This window comes from Triticum urartu, chromosome 3 (assembly GCF_003073215.2).
Source record: "Triticum urartu cultivar G1812 chromosome 3, Tu2.1, whole genome shotgun sequence".
In the NCBI taxonomy this organism is placed as follows: domain Eukaryota; kingdom Viridiplantae; phylum Streptophyta; class Magnoliopsida; order Poales; family Poaceae; genus Triticum; species Triticum urartu.
In genome coordinates this window covers 303454457-303472318 of record NC_053024.1, presented here as the reverse complement: position 1 = coordinate 303472318, position 17862 = coordinate 303454457, and positions in this window count along the sequence as shown.

The following is a 17862-nucleotide window of genomic DNA, read 5'->3' as shown; positions in this document are numbered from 1 at the left end:
AAATATGCTTGGGAAAAATTAGACATGAGAGAATGAAGAGATCACGAGCTGATTAGATAATACTTGAATGATGCACCGGTAAGATTTGGAGTACGAGAGCTGAAAGCTGGAATGAATAATCCCGAAATGATGGCCTTCGGAGAATCAAACTAAAAAGACTCCTGAATTGCTCCGGATGGGTGAAAAGAATTCTCACAATCAAAAACAATTATGAGAGGATGGCATAAAGCTAGCACCATGAATCTTGAAGAGAATGGAGCAAGATTTAGAGGAAACACTTCTTCTTTGGTCTTCAAAAGATGAGAATGGCGATGAGAAACACCACCATGAATCGTTGAGGCACTCCGGAATGAAAAAATAGGAAGGTTGAACCAATGATGGAAAGAATGTGAAAGATCTTGGAGGAGGCATTAGACTGATGATAATTCATTCTTACATAAAACTTGGAAAAGAATTTTGAGAGTAACTCCGGGAAGATTAGAAGAGTCGGGTTAGATCCTGGGAAAGACCTGTGGGTTAGGGGCCACTCAAGAGAAAACACCGTTGAACGATTACTTGAAAAGGAGATTGCACCGGTTGAATTAAACGGCTTGAATGAGATAACAACCTCGAAATAGGTTGAACGGATCTTGAATGACAAGACGAGCCTTCTGAGATATCTTCAGCACTCTCGAACAATTGGATAGCGAGAAATGGATGATTAAGAGGTGCACCGACATGAGAAGACATTTGAAATGAGGAGAGGATATGATCAACACCAAAAGCTTGATTTGAAACCACCAGAGAAGAAAAGAATGAAGAATGATGAACTTGACGCTCCATTAGTATCTTCCTGATATTCACCGGATAAGAATATTGACGGAAAAGAATGGAGAGACTTCACATGAATAAAATGGATACTTGATTCAGAAATCTGAGTCCTTGAAGAAAAAGGGTGGGAGGGCGGGAAAACAAAGACAACTTAGGACGGATGAAATAAACACCGTTGCAAAGAGCTGGGAATTGATCTCACGAATGTAGAAATGATCGGATCCACTTGAAGAGAAGCACAACGGTTGAAAAGGATTGACATGACAATCTCGATTATTAGGAAGGATTAGTATTCACATAGAAATATGAGAACACCACTTAGGAAAGGTATGGAATCAACACTTGACATCGAAGCAACTCGAATACCACAAACAAAACAAAACAAAGGATTGGCTTGCAGAATAAGCCAGAACAAACATATGATAGATCCCATATCATATCATGTGTCTGTTGGAAAGAATTCCCACATGGTACTTGAATTCCCACTTATAAACTCCCGAAACTTTCTGGTTATGCAATCAGGTGTTGGGGATACAGGGGAAGCATAATATCTCACCCAAAACTAACAAATCCTACATCCAGCTGTATCCATCCTTCAACACATAACCAAGAACCCTTCGGAAATCGTTTACCTCAACCTTAGAAAAGCAACCGTTATACGAGTTATGGCAATACTCCTGAACTCCCACCCCAGTACTGGGTGGTGTCGAGGTTATCTCACCAACAACTGCATAAGAGAGATTTTCGATGTCGACGAACTCAGGTATTCCAGAACTGCAACGATAAAATTGTGACGACAACACCTCGGAGCTCAACTCCCAGGGACACTGCCACAACCCCTAAATGTCAGGAGGCACCAAGAACATTGTTCTCGTCACAAAACCATCGAAACGATTCCAAGATACCCGCGTGATCCTAAAAAAAATTCGTGAAATTTGAGGAGAGAAGAGTCAAAACTACTACGTCAGGAGGCCTCACCAGAGCGACGAAGGGACTGAGGAGTAAAAAGAATCCTGCTCTCCGATATATATAATCCTAAGACTCAAAATATTTTGTTCTAGACTCAACAACGTCAGCGCTTCGATCAAGCAGGGGGCTCCTAAGTCGGGGAAGGCTCTGATTACCAACTTGTAACACCCACGATGCGGCTATATCTCCCACGTGTCGGAGCACGACTTAGAGGCATAACCGCATAGTAGGCATGTCGCAAGAGGGGTAATCTTTACACATCCCATGTACTGAATAAGAAAGGGATAAAGAGTTGGCTTACAATCGCCACTTCACACAATACATAAATATAGCATTACATCATCCAGATACAATCAAGGTCCGACTACGGAACCAAATAAAGAAAGACAACCCCTAATGCAAAAGATCCCCGATCGCCCCGACTGGGCTCCACTACTGATCAACTGGAAATGAAACAACACAACGAACACGATCTTCATCGAGCTCCCAACTGAGCTGGTTTGCGTCACCTGCACTGTTATCATCGGCACCTGCAATTTTTTTGGAAGTAATCTGCGAGCCACGAGGACTCAGCAATCTCACACCCCGCGAGATCAAGACTATTTAAGCTTATGGGTAGGAAAAGGTAGTGAGGTGGAGCTGTAGCAAGCACTAGCATATATGGTGGCAAACTTACGCAAATGAGAGCGACAAGAGAAGCAAAGCATGGTCATGAAGCTAGAAGTGATCAAGAGGTGATCCTGAAGCTACTTATGTTCAAGCATAACACATGAACCATGTTCACTTCCCGGACTCCGCCGAGAAGAGACCATCACGGCTACACACGCGGTTGATGCATTTTAATTAAGTTAAGTGTCAAGTTCTCTACAACCAGACATTAACAAATTCCCATTTGCCCATAACCGCGGGCACGGCTTTCGAAAGTTTAAAACCCTGTAGGAGTGTCCCAACTTAACCCATCACAAGCACTCACGGTCAACGAAGGATATTCCTTCTCCCAGGAAGGCCCGATCAGACTCGGAATCCCATTTACAAGACATTTCGACAATGGTAAAACAAGACCAGCAAAGCCACCCGAATGTGCCGACAAATCCCGATAGGAGCTGCACATATCTCGTTCTCAAGGCACACCGGATTGTCCAAGATTCCGGTAGGCCAACCCAGAGTTGCCCCTGGTGGCCACCGGCTACTGACAAGTTGGACCAACACTTAGAGGAGCACTGGCCCGGGGGGGTTTAAAATAAAGATGACCCTCGTACTCCGGAAACCTGAGGGAAAAAGGCTTAGGTTGCAAATGGTAAAACCAAGGTTGGGCCTTGCTGGAGGAGTTTTATTCAAAGCAAACTGTCAAGGGGGTCCCATTCCCCCAACCGCGTAAGGAACGCAAAATCAAGGAACATAACATCGGTATGATGGAAACTAGGGTGGCAAGAGTGGAACAAAACACCAGGCATAAGGCCGAGCCTTCCACCCTTTACCAAGTATATAGATGCATTAATTAAATAAGAGATATTATGATATCCCAACATATCCATGTTCCAACAAGGAACAAACTTCAATCTTCACCTGCAACTAGCAACGCTATAAGAGGGGCTGAGCAAAGTGGTAACATAGCCAATCAACGGTTTGCTAGGACAGGTGGGTTAGAGGCTTGACATGGCAATATGGGAGGCATGATATAGCAAGTGGTAGGTATCACAGCATAGCAATAGAGTGAACAACTTGCAAGCAAAGATAGAAATGATTTCGAGGGTATGGTCATCTTGCCTGAGATCCCGCAAGGAAGAAGAACGAGTCCATGAAGAAGACAAATGGACGTAGTCGAACGGATCCTCACAAACGCGACATTATCGGAACTAACCCGAAGAAGCAACACCGGAAAGAAGCAAACATCATGGTAAACAACGACCACATGAACATGGCATGATGCACAACCAAGTATGATGCATGTCCCGTTTAATGAGGCATGCCATGGCAAAGTGCACAAACAATACTACAAATTAAGTGGAGCTCAATATGCAACGAGTTGCATATTGATGGAACACCACATGTCTTATTTAGTTCTCTCTCGTTTATGTACCCAACAATGTTAAATGTTCTTTAACATGGCAAGGGGTGAAGCAAAATAAAACTACTTATCTAGGCAAGTTTAAATGAGGCCGGAACAACAAGCAACAAGTCCGGAAACTCCTCATGTGCATATTTTTAGGTTTGGTACTGTTCTGTCCTAAACACAATTTTAGAGTTATTAAACATGCAAAACAAGTACACCATGTTAAACTAGGCATTTTTCTACCCCATTTACATATAAAGTTTGTTAAGGTTGGAGCTACGGTTATTTAGTTATGAATTAAATCATTTTAGCGTTGCATTTAAACAAAATTAGACAAACAGCATTTTAAACATTTGAAACATAGATGAAAGTTTGATATTATTAAACTAGATAAAATTCTAGACATTTTACATATAAAGTTTATTTAATTCCGATGCACGGTTCATGAGTAATTATATGCATGAAGGCTAGGGACTTTTCTGTAAAACTGGCAGCCTCTGGATAAATAGACAAATTAACAGACGCTAAAAACATACGCGGGTCGAATTGGCTGTCCCAACAGGTGAAATAAAAAAAATAAACAAGAGGAGGGGCGCTTGGGGGCTGCTCACCCATGGGCCTCGGCCCGTAAGTGGAGAAGGGAGCTGCAGGTTGGCGTGCCTGGGCCGGACGAGCGAGATGAGGCCAGGCATGGGCGCATGGGCGTCGTGTGTACTGAAGAGGACAACGATGCCGCTGGCTCACAAGGATGTTGATCGTCTTCGACAGAGCAAGTAGCGGCAGGACTTGGCGGCGCCGGCAGCAGGGGAGGCACGGACTCATCCGGATCCAGGCGAAGCAGGGTATTGGGAAGGTGTCTCGGCAGCTTGGCATCCTCCGGGTGCTGCATCGGGAGGCCAAGAGAGAGGGAGATGTGAGGCAGGGAAGGTGCAGGGGAAAACGAAGGAGCAGCAGGGCATCTCACAGGCGACGAGGAGGAGCCCCGGCGGTGGTTTGGAATGGCAAAAACGGACGGATCCGAGGATGGTCGGCGGGATCAGGTGGTCGAGGCGCAACAGAGACAACACGACAGCTTGGTCTTGGGACTGTGGCTTGGTGCTCCTCGGTCGACCTTCGTGACGGCGATGGATGGGGACTTGATGTCCGGGGCTTGGAGCTCGAAACGGCAGGCGCCATGGAGGCTCCTACCGGAGGTGGTCACCGGAGCAGCGAGGTGGCGGGGATGCTCGGCTGGCCGCAGGAGATGAAGGCGCATGGGCTGCGATTGTGGCCGTCGACGCTCCTGGACAGAGATGCGACAGGGTTAGGAGCATCAGGTGCAGAGAGAGGGAGAGGGCAGGGAAGGAGGCGTGGTTGGCCCACTGCTCACCGGAGCTTGTCAGTGGCGGCGAAACGGCGACGGGGCCAAGCAGAGGGAGCATGCAGGAGGATCTCCAGAGGAAACTCCTCTTCGGTCGCGCGAGGAGGATTTCCTCTCCTTGGATCGTGTGTGCTAGGCGGAGCAGGAGGGGGTTTGAGTGTGGCTGGGATGAGGGAGATCGAGCGCTGCTGTTGGTTGGTTCAATTTCGGTGGGGATTGGCCGGCGCTGAAAATTAGGAAGGAAGGGACTGGCTGTCTGGATCGGGGAAGGATCCCGAGAGAACAGTGGCGGCGGCGGACACGGGAATAGGTGGATGGGACAGGTTAGGACTAGGGTTAGGGTGGTTATATAGCAGGTGGGATTAGGTTAGGGGGTATTTGGACCCTTCGATTTTAATCAGACGGTCGAGAATAAATAGCTTAGGGGAGTCATAGAAGAAACCGAAGATGTTTTATAGATGTTAGGGGATGATCCGAACCCAATGGTGATGACTGCCCGGGTCAGGTTCGGGTATGTCTCGGACACGCACAAGGGGTCGATGCACTGTGCAAAGAGGGGTTTTCGGACCGTGTGATCGCATCGGACGGCTCCGGACGCGAAGAGGGGTAGGTAGTGGAATGTGTAGACGGGCTAGGGAGGAAAGAGAGGGAAAGCCCGGCAACAGTTTTCGGAGACCGAAAACGTCCGACGATTTAACCGACTATAATGCTGCTATAGTTATCCGTTGGGGCATCAAACGAACTCCGAATCCATTGAAACTTGGAAGATGGTCTACCTAAAACATAAAAACACTGCACGCCAACTTTCAACCCATTCCGAGAACATTTTTGGCCACTTATAAAATAATATTTTGGAGGTGCCTCGGGCGCGTGCGAGTGTGGTTGGGCTCAGAACGGATAAGGGACGGAACTGGGGGAACCCGGACGGATGCAAGTTTTGAAAACATGATGATTCAATGCACATGATGACATGGCAAGATGCAACACGCAAGCAAATGACATGGCAAAGACATCGAATAACTGGAAGACACTTGGCGCGTCGGGTCTTGGGGCGTTACAAGTTTTGTGATAAGGTAATTTCTAACGTGAGGAGCAGAAGTAAATAAGGTGCAGCAAGATGGCCCAATCCTTTTGGTAGCAAAGAACAAGCCTGGACAAACTCTTATATAAAGGAAAGCGCTCCCAAGGATACATGGGAATTATCGTCAAGCTAGTTTTCATCACGATCATATGATTCGCGTTCGGTACTTTGATAATTTGATATGTGGGTGGACCGGTGCTTGGGTACTGTCCTTACTTGAACAAGCATCCCACTTATGATTAACCCCCATTGCAAGCATCCGCAACTACAACAGAAGTATTAAGGTAAACCTAACCATAGCATGAAACATATGGATCCAAATCAGCCCCTTACGAAGCAACGCATAAACTAGGGTTTAAGCTTCTGTCACTCTAGCAACCCATCATCTACTTATTACTTCCCAATTCCTCCCTCTAGGCCCAAACAATGGTGAAGTGTCATGTAGTCGACGTTCACATGACACCACTAGAGGGATGACAACATACATCTCATCAAAATATCGAACGAATACCAAATTCACATGACTACTAATAGCAAGACTTCCCATATGTCCTCAGGAACAAACGTAACTACTCACAAAGCATATTCATGTTCATAATCAAAGGGGTATTAATATGCATAATGGATCTGAACATATGATCTTCCACCAAGTGAACCAACTAGCATCAACTACAAGGAGTAATCAACAATACTAGCAACCCACAGGTACCGATCTGAGGTTTGGATACAAAGATTGGATACAAGAGATGAACTAGGGTTTGAGATGAGATGGTGTTGCTGAAGATATTGATGGAGATTGAACCCCTCCTGATGAGAGGATCGTTGGTGATGACGATGGTGATGATTTCCCCATTCCGGAGGGAAGTGTCCCTGGCAGAACAGCTCCGCCGGAGCTCTAGATTGGTTCCACCAAGGTTTCGCCTTGTGGCGGCGGAGTCTCGTCCTGAAAGCTTGCTTATGATTTTTTTTCTTAGACGAAAGACCTCATATAGCAGAAGAAGGGCATCGGAGGGCCACCAGTGAGCCCACGAGGTAGGGGGCGCGCCAAGGGGGTAGGGCGCGCCCCCACCCTCGTGGCCAAGGTGTGGCCCCCTCTGGTACTTGTTGCACTCAGTATTTTTTATATATTCTGAAAAGTGCTCCCTTGGAGTTTCAGGACTTTTGGAGATGTGCAGAATAGGTCTCTAATATTTTCTCCTTTTCCAGCCCAGAATTCGAGCTGCCGGCATTCCCCCTCTTCATGTAAACCTTGTAAAATAAGAGAGAATAGGCATAAGTATTGTGACATAATCTGTAATAATAGCCCATAATGCAATAAATATCGATATAAAAGCATGATGCAAAATGGACGTATCATATCACTTGTATCAAGAATTCTTAAGAGGTGGTGAAATTCTCACAACATCCTTGACATAAAAGATGGTAATACTCCAAGGTAGGACATAACATAAGTTGGATAACAAGGAACTCAAGGTACAACACAAAACATGAACAAGTTTGTGTTGGAGGGAAGCAATAATGTTGTCGATGATAACATAAATCATTGAGGGGCAAGGATGGTATTTCTCATCATGAATTCGATTCTCAGCTAGACAGAAAGTCAAAATGTTGAAGATGATCATGACACCTTTTGTCGAGAGCTTTCATGAAGATGTAATCGATCAGCAACGACATCAAGCAAAAGGAATGATGACGCGAAAGTTATTGGAACCACAGATAATATGCAATTTCAGAATCAAAGTTGCCCTTCAATACAAATAATATGATGTTGAAAGCTCGACATAAGCTTAGCGCATGTTCCGGGGATGATGGACATAAGTAGCATGGTCAAGCTTTAGCATGGCGTCGATGATGTAGCCAACCGGCTGGAATGACATGTTCGAGTACAAACTCATAAACAATGAAGATTAATAAAAGTTGTTGAATCGTAGTGTGAACTCGATTTACTAATCGGTGTCCTCAAGTGACAACTCGGAATCCTAGGAAAAATTTGAATCATGAGAAATAATAGCTGATGAAGAACTCATAAGTTATGTAGTTTTGTGATATTCTTGAGATACCAGAGGGTAAAACTTGAAGGTAGATCAAAATAGAGGTTGGACTGGTGAATTGATCTGTGGAAAGCAAGTGCTTTAACTTGTCCTAAAAATGGGATCACGGAAGAACAATCATGGTCGGAACCACGGTTGCAAAGGACCAAACATAGATACAAGATGAACTTATAACAAGGGGGTTTGTCGTGGTGGGCGCACGGTAGATGCCATGGGATGGATAAAGAGAGGAGGAGGCTTGAGGGCACTGGTGGGCTCCAGAGGCGAGGTCGGCATGAGCGAGCGCGGGACGCAAGACATACCCAGGTTCGGGGCTCTTCGGAGAGATAACACCCCTAGTCCTGCCGAGTGTGGTTTATATGTAACAGTACAGGGTTGCTCCTAGAGCTATATGGAGGAAGAAAGAAGGCTGGCCAAGGCTTAGGCAGTTCCCTCTCCTCAGGTGTTGCTAGCTAGGTGTGTGTAGGTGGAAAGAGATGATCTTGCTTCCACCAATGATCGTGTCTGTACGCATGAGGGCTCCTCGGGGGTTTTATAGGTCAACCCCCCAAGGGTACAATGGTAAAGTTGCATGGTTGTAGGGCCGGGTCATCAACGTCCAGGAACCCGGTGCTGGGACCCATTGGGTACCAGGCCTCGTAGGGTTCCCCAGGCGCAGGACCGCCGGTTACGGGGACACTGTTGGTCGTCTTGTCGATCGTCAGGGAGTGGCCGGGATGAGTCGGCTATAGTGGTGCTTCGTCAGGTTGCCGCTTGCTGGCATCATGGGTGACGACGGGTGCACTGTTGCCACGCCGGCCCTGGTCAGTGGGTAGGTGGGGGCACTGTTGCCTCGTCCGGCTGACCAAAGGCATGGGCGGGACAATGTGGCTTCGGTCATCAGTTGGTGGCGAGTCGTCCCATCGTATGGCTGGGATGGGACGGCCCGCTGACCCTTGGCCGGGTTGGAGAACACGCCAAGGGGGAGCTGGCTTGTTGGAAAAGTCTTGGTGCGCCGGGCTCGGCCATCTTGAGCTGGCTTGTTGGAGAAGTCTTGAGGATTAGGCCTGGTCGAGGGGGCTTGGCCGAGTCGAGCGACCCGGCCAAGCGCGAGCCATCTTGTTGGGCGGTGCAGGCCCCGTTGTTTTTGAAAAGGATCCGGGTTCCGTTGCCTTTCCGGGGTTCAAACCCCCGACAGTAGTCCCCGAAGCTGTGAAGGTCCGCCGTCTTTGGATGGAAGGGCCTTCGCAGTTTCCCCCTTTGAAGGAGGCGAATATTGAGGCCGCCGGGTCCGGCAACACCCAATGTGTTCCGGCTTCCAGAAGCCGTATCGCAGCATCCTGGCAGCGGCGGGAAACCAAGGAGTCCACCAAATCTTGGAGACAATCTTTCGGGCTTTGCATGAGCGCCATGTGGCGTCCGCGAGTCGGAGGGGCCTGATAGGCCAAGCGCGCGATAGGACAGGGCGATGCGCAGGGGCCCGTGGCCATGCGCCCTCGGCCCACACGCGCAGATTTATTGTGGCATCTGCAAGTCGGTTGCCATTCTCGAGGCAGTTGTTGCACGTGTACGTGCGCAGTTATTTCGGGGAAGTGGGAAAGGTGAGCGCAAATGCTCCCACTCCCTCACGTTGTAAACCGTGGCTTATATATTGGGGCGAGGAGGGGGCAGCCGAAACCATTCTGACTCGTGCCCCCTGCCTTCGTCTTCCTTCCTCTGCTTCTTGTGACCGCCGCGCACCACGATGCCCGTTGCTTCAAGCAGAGCCTTGCGGCCATCTTCTTCTTCTTATCTTACTTCTTCGTCGATGGTGCTGCCGTCTGGCTCGTGGATGGGCTCGACAGTCACCCATGACAACATTGCCTACCTCCGCACCACCAGGCGCCTGCTGGGGGAGACGGAAGTCACCGCGCCCCCTCCGCTGAGCAAGCTGGAGCCGCGGCCCGAGGGCACGGAGCGCGTCGTCTTCTTCCCGCCCTTCAAGCGCGGGTTTGGGCTTCCTGCGAGCGGCTTCTTCCGTGACTTCTTGGAGTTCTTCGGGCTCCAGCCCCATCATCTGGGCGATGGCGCCATCATGCTGTTGATGGGCTTGGTCACCCTCTGCGAGGGGTACATGGGGGTCGAGCCTTCGATTGACCTCCGGGTGCGCTTCTTCTCCCTGAAGCAGCAGGGGCCGAGGGCCGGAGATATGTCGGAGTGCAAGGCCGCCATCATCTCCAAGCGATCGGGCGCTGACTGCCCAAAGATGCCGCTGGAGGATTCTACCAAGAAGTGACAGAATTCTTTCTTCTACGTCAGCAACCTTGGCACAGATCACATCAACTTTCCGCCCTTCGTCAACTTGCCGCCGAAGGAGAAGCAAAACTGGGGGTACTACCCCAAGCACTCGTCGGAGGAGGTGCTCAACCTGTGCGAGCGGGTGCCGATAATGAAGGAGCGGGAGGGACTCACCAGCAAGGACCTCATCACCGCCTTCATCATCCGCCGGGTGCTACCGCTACAACAGCGCAACCACCTCATCGGTCAGATGACCGGCCTCCAGGACCCCAACCGCGTGGCGAACACGCGGCTGGGTGCACAATAGGTTGTGTGCCGGGTCAATGACATCTCCAAGGCCAACCTGCAGGGCGACTGGGAGTTTAGGAAAGCCCCATACTGCCACATGAACCCGGCACCGTCGGTGAGTCTTTGGTCTCCATACTTTGCTGGTGCTTATCTTCTTATCCGCCCCGACGCGACGTGATACGCCTCCAACGTATCTATAATTTTTTATTGCTCCATGCTATTATATATTCTGTTTTGGATGTTTAACGGGCTTATTTATACACTTTTATATTATTTTCGGGACTAACCTATTAACTCGAGGCCCAGCCCAAATTGCTGTTTTTTACCTATTTCAGTGTTCCGCAGAAAAAGAATATCAAACGGAGTCCAAACGGAATGGAACCTTTGGGAGCATGATTTTTGGAAAAAACGTATCCAGTGGACTTGGAGTGGACGTCAAGCAAATCAACAGAGGCCACGAGGCAGGGGGCGTGCTACCCCCTGGGCGCGCCCTCCACCCTCGTGGGCCCCTCGTGGCTCCACCGACCTACTTCTTCCTACTATATATATTCACATAACCCCGAAAACATACAGGAGCACCACGAAACCCTATTTCCAGTGCCGCAACCTTCTAGACCCAAGAGATCCCATCTTGGGGCCTTTTGCGGAGCTCCGCCGGAGGGGGCATTGATCACGGAGGGCCTCTACATCAACTCCATGGCCCCTCTAATGATGTGTGAGTAGTTTACCTCAGACCTTCGGGTCCATAGTTATTAGCTAGATGGCTTCTTCTCTCTCTTTGGATCTCAATACAAAGTTCTCCTCGATTCTCTAGGAGATCTATTCGATGTAATCTTCTTTTACGGTGTGTTTGTCGAGGTCCAATGAATTGTGGGTTTATGATCAAGTTTACCTATGAACAATATTTGAATCTTCTCTGAATTCTTTTATGTATGATTGGTTATCTTTGCAAGTCTCTTCGAATTATCAGTTTGGTTTGACCTACTAGATTGATCTTTCTTGCAATGGGAGAAGTGCTTAGCTTTGGGTTCAATCTTGCGGTGGTCGATCCCAGTGACAGTAGGGGAAATGACACGTATTGTATTGTTGCCATCGAGGATAAAAAGATGGGTTTTATATCATATTGCATGAGTTTATCCCTCTACATCATGCCATCTTGCTTAAAGCGTTACTCCGTTCTTATGAACTTAATACTCTAGATGCATGCTGGATAGCGGTCGATGTGTGGAGTAATAGTAGTAGATGCAGGCAGGAGTCGGTCTACCTGTCACGGATGTGATGCCTATATACATGATCATACCTAGATATTCTCATAATTATTCGCTTTTCTATCGATTGCTCGATAGTAATTTGTTCACCCACCGTAATACTTATGCTAACTTGAGAGAAGCCAGTAGTGAAACCTATGGCCCCGGGGTCTATTTTCCATCATACAAGTTTCCAATCTATTTTATTTTGCAATCTTTACTTTCAATCTATATCATATAAATACCAAAAATGTTTATCTTATTATTATTATCTCTATCAGATCTCACTCTTGCAAGTGGCCGTGAAGGGATTAACAACCCCGTTATCACGTTGGTTGCGAGGTTCTTATTTGTTTGTGTAGGTACAAGGTGACTCGCGCATGGTCTCCTACTGGATTGATACCTTGGTTCTCAAAAACTGAGGGAAATACTTACGCTGCTTTATTGCATCACCCTTTCCTCTTCAAGGGAAAACCAACGCATGCTCAAGAGGTAGCACGACGCGGCAAGTGGTTATGAACGCCATCCGGCATCCTTACAACCGAGAGCAAGCGTAGGTGGTGCGCGTTCCCCCGGAGGAGCCCGAGGCCCACGGCGGAGAGGAGGAGGCGGCCGCTGACGCGGGCGCAGGGCCCCGAGTTGGTAAGTCTTGTGCTTTCTTTTTGAGTCCCCGGGTCGCGGGACGGTCTCGAGGGGCTGACGCGAGCCGTTGATGTAGCGGCGCCGGGTGGAGGAGGCGGCGGCACGGCCTAAGCCGGGTCATCTCGAGGGGTGCCGGCGACGAGGCGGTCGCACGGGAAGGATAGCATCGCACCGTGAGCCTCGGTCGTGAAGCGTGCAGCGGACCCGGCCGGGGTGGCGAAGCCGCCCGCCAAGAGGATGCGCGCCGCCCCGCAGGAGAGGGCAGTGAGGCCCGCCATTCCGGTGGTGCCGGGGTAAGTTTCCTTCTGGCTTGAACCGAGTCGCTGAGTGGCTCTGCCTGGTTTATACTTAGTTTGTCCTGTGTTTCAGGTCGCCTATCTCACTAGTGGTGGCGATGGCGGATGCGGCATCTGTCGACGCTGCCGTGTTCCGAAGGAGCCGGTCCGGCACCATCTATCAGGACGAGGAGGGGGAGGAGCGGGCAGATCCGAACCTCGGTCTAGACCCGGCCGATGCCGAAGGCCTGGCCTGGCGGGACCCGAACTGGGCCGAAGCGGAGCTGGAGGCGGCGGCGACAAAGGCCTGGGTTAGTGCCGCGGTGGCGTGGGCGCGAGCCGACGAGGAGCCGGCGTGGCCGGAGATGCCGGCGGGGACGGTAGTGGCAGCGACGGTCTTCGTGTCATCGTTGGAGGGGGAGCACAGCCACGGTGGCCGTGCGGATGTGATGGACCTCGACCGGGAGGTCGTGGTCGTCGGGGACGACACCCCACCGCAGACCGACGTGGTCGAGCGAGCGGGGGCCGACGGAGACGGCGGTGACGCCGTCTTGGGGGAGGCGTCACGGACGGTGCCGGCGGGCGCAGCTCGGACGCCGACGAGCGAGGCGCCACCGATGATGGAGCCGCAAGCCACTCAGCCCACCGAGCCAGCATCGGAGCCGGAGAGGGCACCGGAGAAGGCGCAAGAGGGGGCGTCGGCATCAGGGGAGGAGGCCAGCGGGGAGCACGCCCTGGTGCTCAAGCCCCGGGGCCGCCGGGTCGCAGCCGACGCAGAGCGGGACCGGCGAGGTCTTCTTCGGGCCTCGAACCCAGGAGGAGGCTGCGATGATCGCCGTGACCCGGCGCCTGCGACGGCGGGAGGACTGGATCCAGGCCTTCGCTCAGGCCGAGGTCGAGGCGACGCAGGAGTTGGAGCGCGCCGTGTTTGTAAGTTTCCCTTGCATTCTTCCTTTTCCTTTTTCATTGCTTCTTCTTCGTGGGGGCGAACCGGCGCACCCACGGGGTGTAGCCCCCGAGATTCGGGTGAACTGTGTAGCAGCTAGATCGAATCTTATCCTGGTGTCTTGTATTGACCGTTGCTTTTTTGCAGCAACTGGACGCCTACCGGGTCGGCGTCTTCAACCGGCTCCTTGAGACGCACCGGCGTCTCAAGGAAAGGCTCGCCGCCAAGGAGGAGCTCTACGCCCGATAGGTACTTGTCTTTCATGCTCTTTTCTATTGGGGGCGCGCTAGCGCACCCACTCGGTGTAGCCCCCGAGATTCGGGCCAACTGTGTAGCAGTTGGGTCGAATCTTAAAGTAGTACTTTGTTTCTGAGTTTCTCTTCTGCACCCGAGGTGCTGTCTTGGAGGACAGATACGTCCATTTTGCATCATGCTTTTATATCGATATTTATTGCATTATGGGCTATTATTACACATTATGCCACAATACTTATGCCTATTCTCTATTATTTTACAAGGTTTACATAAAAAGGGATAATGCCGGCAGCTGGGATTCTGGGCTGGAAAAGGAGCAAATATTAGAGACCTATTCTGCACAGCTCCAAAAGTCCTGAAACTTCATGGAAGTCATTTTCAGAATATATAAAAAATACTGAGCGCAAGAAGTTCACCAGGGGGCCACACCCTGCCCACGAGGGTGGGGCGCTCCCTACCCCCCCCCTAGGCGTGCCCCCCTACCTCATGGGCCCCCTGGTGGCCCTCCAATGGCCATCTTCTGCTATATGGAGTCTTTCAATGAGGAAAAACCATAATCCATCTTTCCGTACGAGACTCGGCCGCCACGAGGCGGAACCTTGGCGGAACCAATCTAGGGCTCTGTCGGAGCTGTTCTGTCGGGAAAACTTCCCTCCGGGAGGGGGAAATCATCGCCATATTCATCATCAATGCTCCTATCATTGGGAGAGGGCAATCTCCATCAACATCTTCACCAGCACCATCTCCTCTCAAAACCCTAGTTCATCACTTGTATCCAATTCTTGTCTCTTAGTCCGGGATTGGTACCTGTGGGTTGATAGTAGTGTTGATTACTCCTTGTAGTTGATGCTAGTTGGTTTACTTGGTGGAAGATCATATGTTTAGATCCTATATGCATATTAATACCCCTCTGATTATGAACATGAATATGCTTTGTGATTAGTTACGTTTGTTCCTGAGGACATGGGAGAAGTCTTGCTATTAGTAGTCATGTGAATTTGGTATTCGTTCGATATTTTGATGAGATGTATGTTGTCTCTCCTCAAGTGGTGTTATGTGAATGTCGACTACATGACACTTCACCATTATTTGGGCCTAGAGGAAGCTATTGGGAAGTAATAAGTAGATGATGGGTTGCTAGAGTGATAGAAGCTTAAACCCTAGTTTATGCGTTGCTTCGTAAGGGGCTGATTTGGATCCATATGTTTCATGCTATGGTTAGGTTCACCTTAATACTTTTGTTGTAGTTGTGGATGCTTGCAATAGACGTTAATCATAAGTGGGATGCTTGTCCAAGTAAGGACAGCACCCAATCACCGGTCCACCCACATACCAAATTATCAAAGTACCGAGCGCGAATCATATGAACGTGATGAAAACTAGCTTGACGATATTCCCATGTGTCCTCGGGAGCACTTTTCTCTATATAAGAGTTTGTCCAGGCTTGTCCTTTGCTACAAAAAGGATTGGGCCACCTTGCTGCACTTTATTTACTTTTTTTACTTGCTACTCGTTACAAATTATCCTATCACAAAACTATTTGTTACCTATAATTTCAGTGCTTGCAGAGAATACCTTGCTGAAAACCGCTTATCATTTCTTTCTGCTCCTCATTGGGTTCGACACTCTTACTTATCGAAAGGACTACGATAGATCCCTTATACTTGTGGGTCATCAAGACTCTTTTCTGGCGTCATTGCCGGGGAGTGAAGCGCCTTTGGTAGGTGGAATTTGGTAAGGAAAAATTTATATAGTGTGCTGAAATTTACTGTCACTTGTTACTATGGAAAGTAATCCTTGAGGGGCTTGTTCGGGTATCTTCACCCCGACCAGTAGAGCAAAGAGTTGCTCCTCAACTACTGAACCTACTGAAAATGAAAATGTCTGCTTTGCAATTCCTTCGGGTATGATAGAAAAAACTGCTAGCTAATCCTTTTGTAGGAGACGGAACAACTCATCCTGATGAGCACCTAATATATGTGGATGAAGTTTGTGGATTATTTAAGCTTGCAGGTGTACTCGGAGATGTTATTAAGAAGAAGTTCTTCCCTTTATCTTTGAAGGAAGATGCATTGACATGGTATAGGCTATGTGATGATACGGGGTCATGGAACTACAAACGATTGAAATTGGAATTTCATCAGAAGTTTTATCCTATGCATATTGTTCATCGTGATTGCAATTATATATATAATTTCTGGCCTCGCGAAGGATAAAGCATCGCTCAAGCTTGGGGGAGGCTTAAATCAATGTTATATTGATGCCCCAATCATGAGCTCTCAAGAGAAATGATTATTCAAAATTTATATGCTCGGCTTTCTGATAACAATCGCACCATGCTCGATACTTCTTGTGCTGGCTCTTTTATGACGAAGACTATTGAATTCAAATGGGATTTATTGGAAAGAATTAAACGCAACTCTGAAGATTGGGACCTCGACGAAGGTAAGGAGTCAGGTATGACACCTAAGTATGATTGTGTTAAATCTTTTATGGATACCGATGTTTTCTGTAAATTTAGCACTAAATATGGACTTGACTCTGAGATAGTAGCTTCTTTCTGTGAATCTTTTGCTACTCATGTTGATCTCCCTAGGGAGAAGTGGTTTAAATATCATCCTCCCATAGAAGTAAAAGTAGCTGCACCTATTAAAGTTGAAGAAAAGACTATCACTTATAATGATCCTATTGTTCCTACTGCTTATGTTGAGAAACCACCTTTTCCTATTAGGATAAAAGATCATGCAAAAGCTTCAACTATGGTTCGTAAAAGCAATATTAGAACTTATACACCTCCTGAGCAAGTTAAAGTTGAACCTAATATTGCTATTGTTAAAGATCTCTTGTCTGATAATATTGATGAGCATGTTATTTATTTCTATGATGAAACTGCTAGAACTGCTAAACCTTGTGCTAAAGATAAACCTTGACATGTGGTAGGCATGCCTATTATTTCTGTTAAAATAGGAGATCATTGTTATCATGGCTTATGTGATACGGGTGCCAATGATAGTGCTATACCTCATGACTTATACAGAGAAATTATGCATGATATTGCACCTGCTGAGTTAGAAGATATTGATGTCACAATTAAACTTGCCAATAGCGATACTATTTCGCCAATGGGCATTGTTAGAGATGTTGAAGTCTTGTGTGGGAAAACTAAATATCCTGCTGATTTTCTTGTTCTTGGTTCCCACAAGATAGATTTTGTCCCATTATATTTGGTAGACCCTTCTTAAACATTGTTAATGCTAGGATAGACTGCAACAAGGATGTTATTTACTATTGGTTTAGGTGATATGTCTCATGAGTTTAATTTCTCTAAATTTCGTAGACAACACCGTGAAGAGGAATTGCCTAGTAAAGATGAAATTACTGGTCTTGCTTCTATTGCCGTACCTCCTAGTGATCCTTTAGAACAATATTTGCTAGACCATGAAAATGATCGGTTAGTGTGCTTTATATCTCTCATCTTCTATTACCTTTTTTGTTTCATATTTTCACACTCTATCTTATGTAGTTTCTATCTGATATTGCCGTCAGGGGAGGTAATACGTCCTTTTGTCAGATATTGGACGAACTAATTCCATGTTTTTTTTCAGTGTGTGCATCTGCAGTAATGTTGT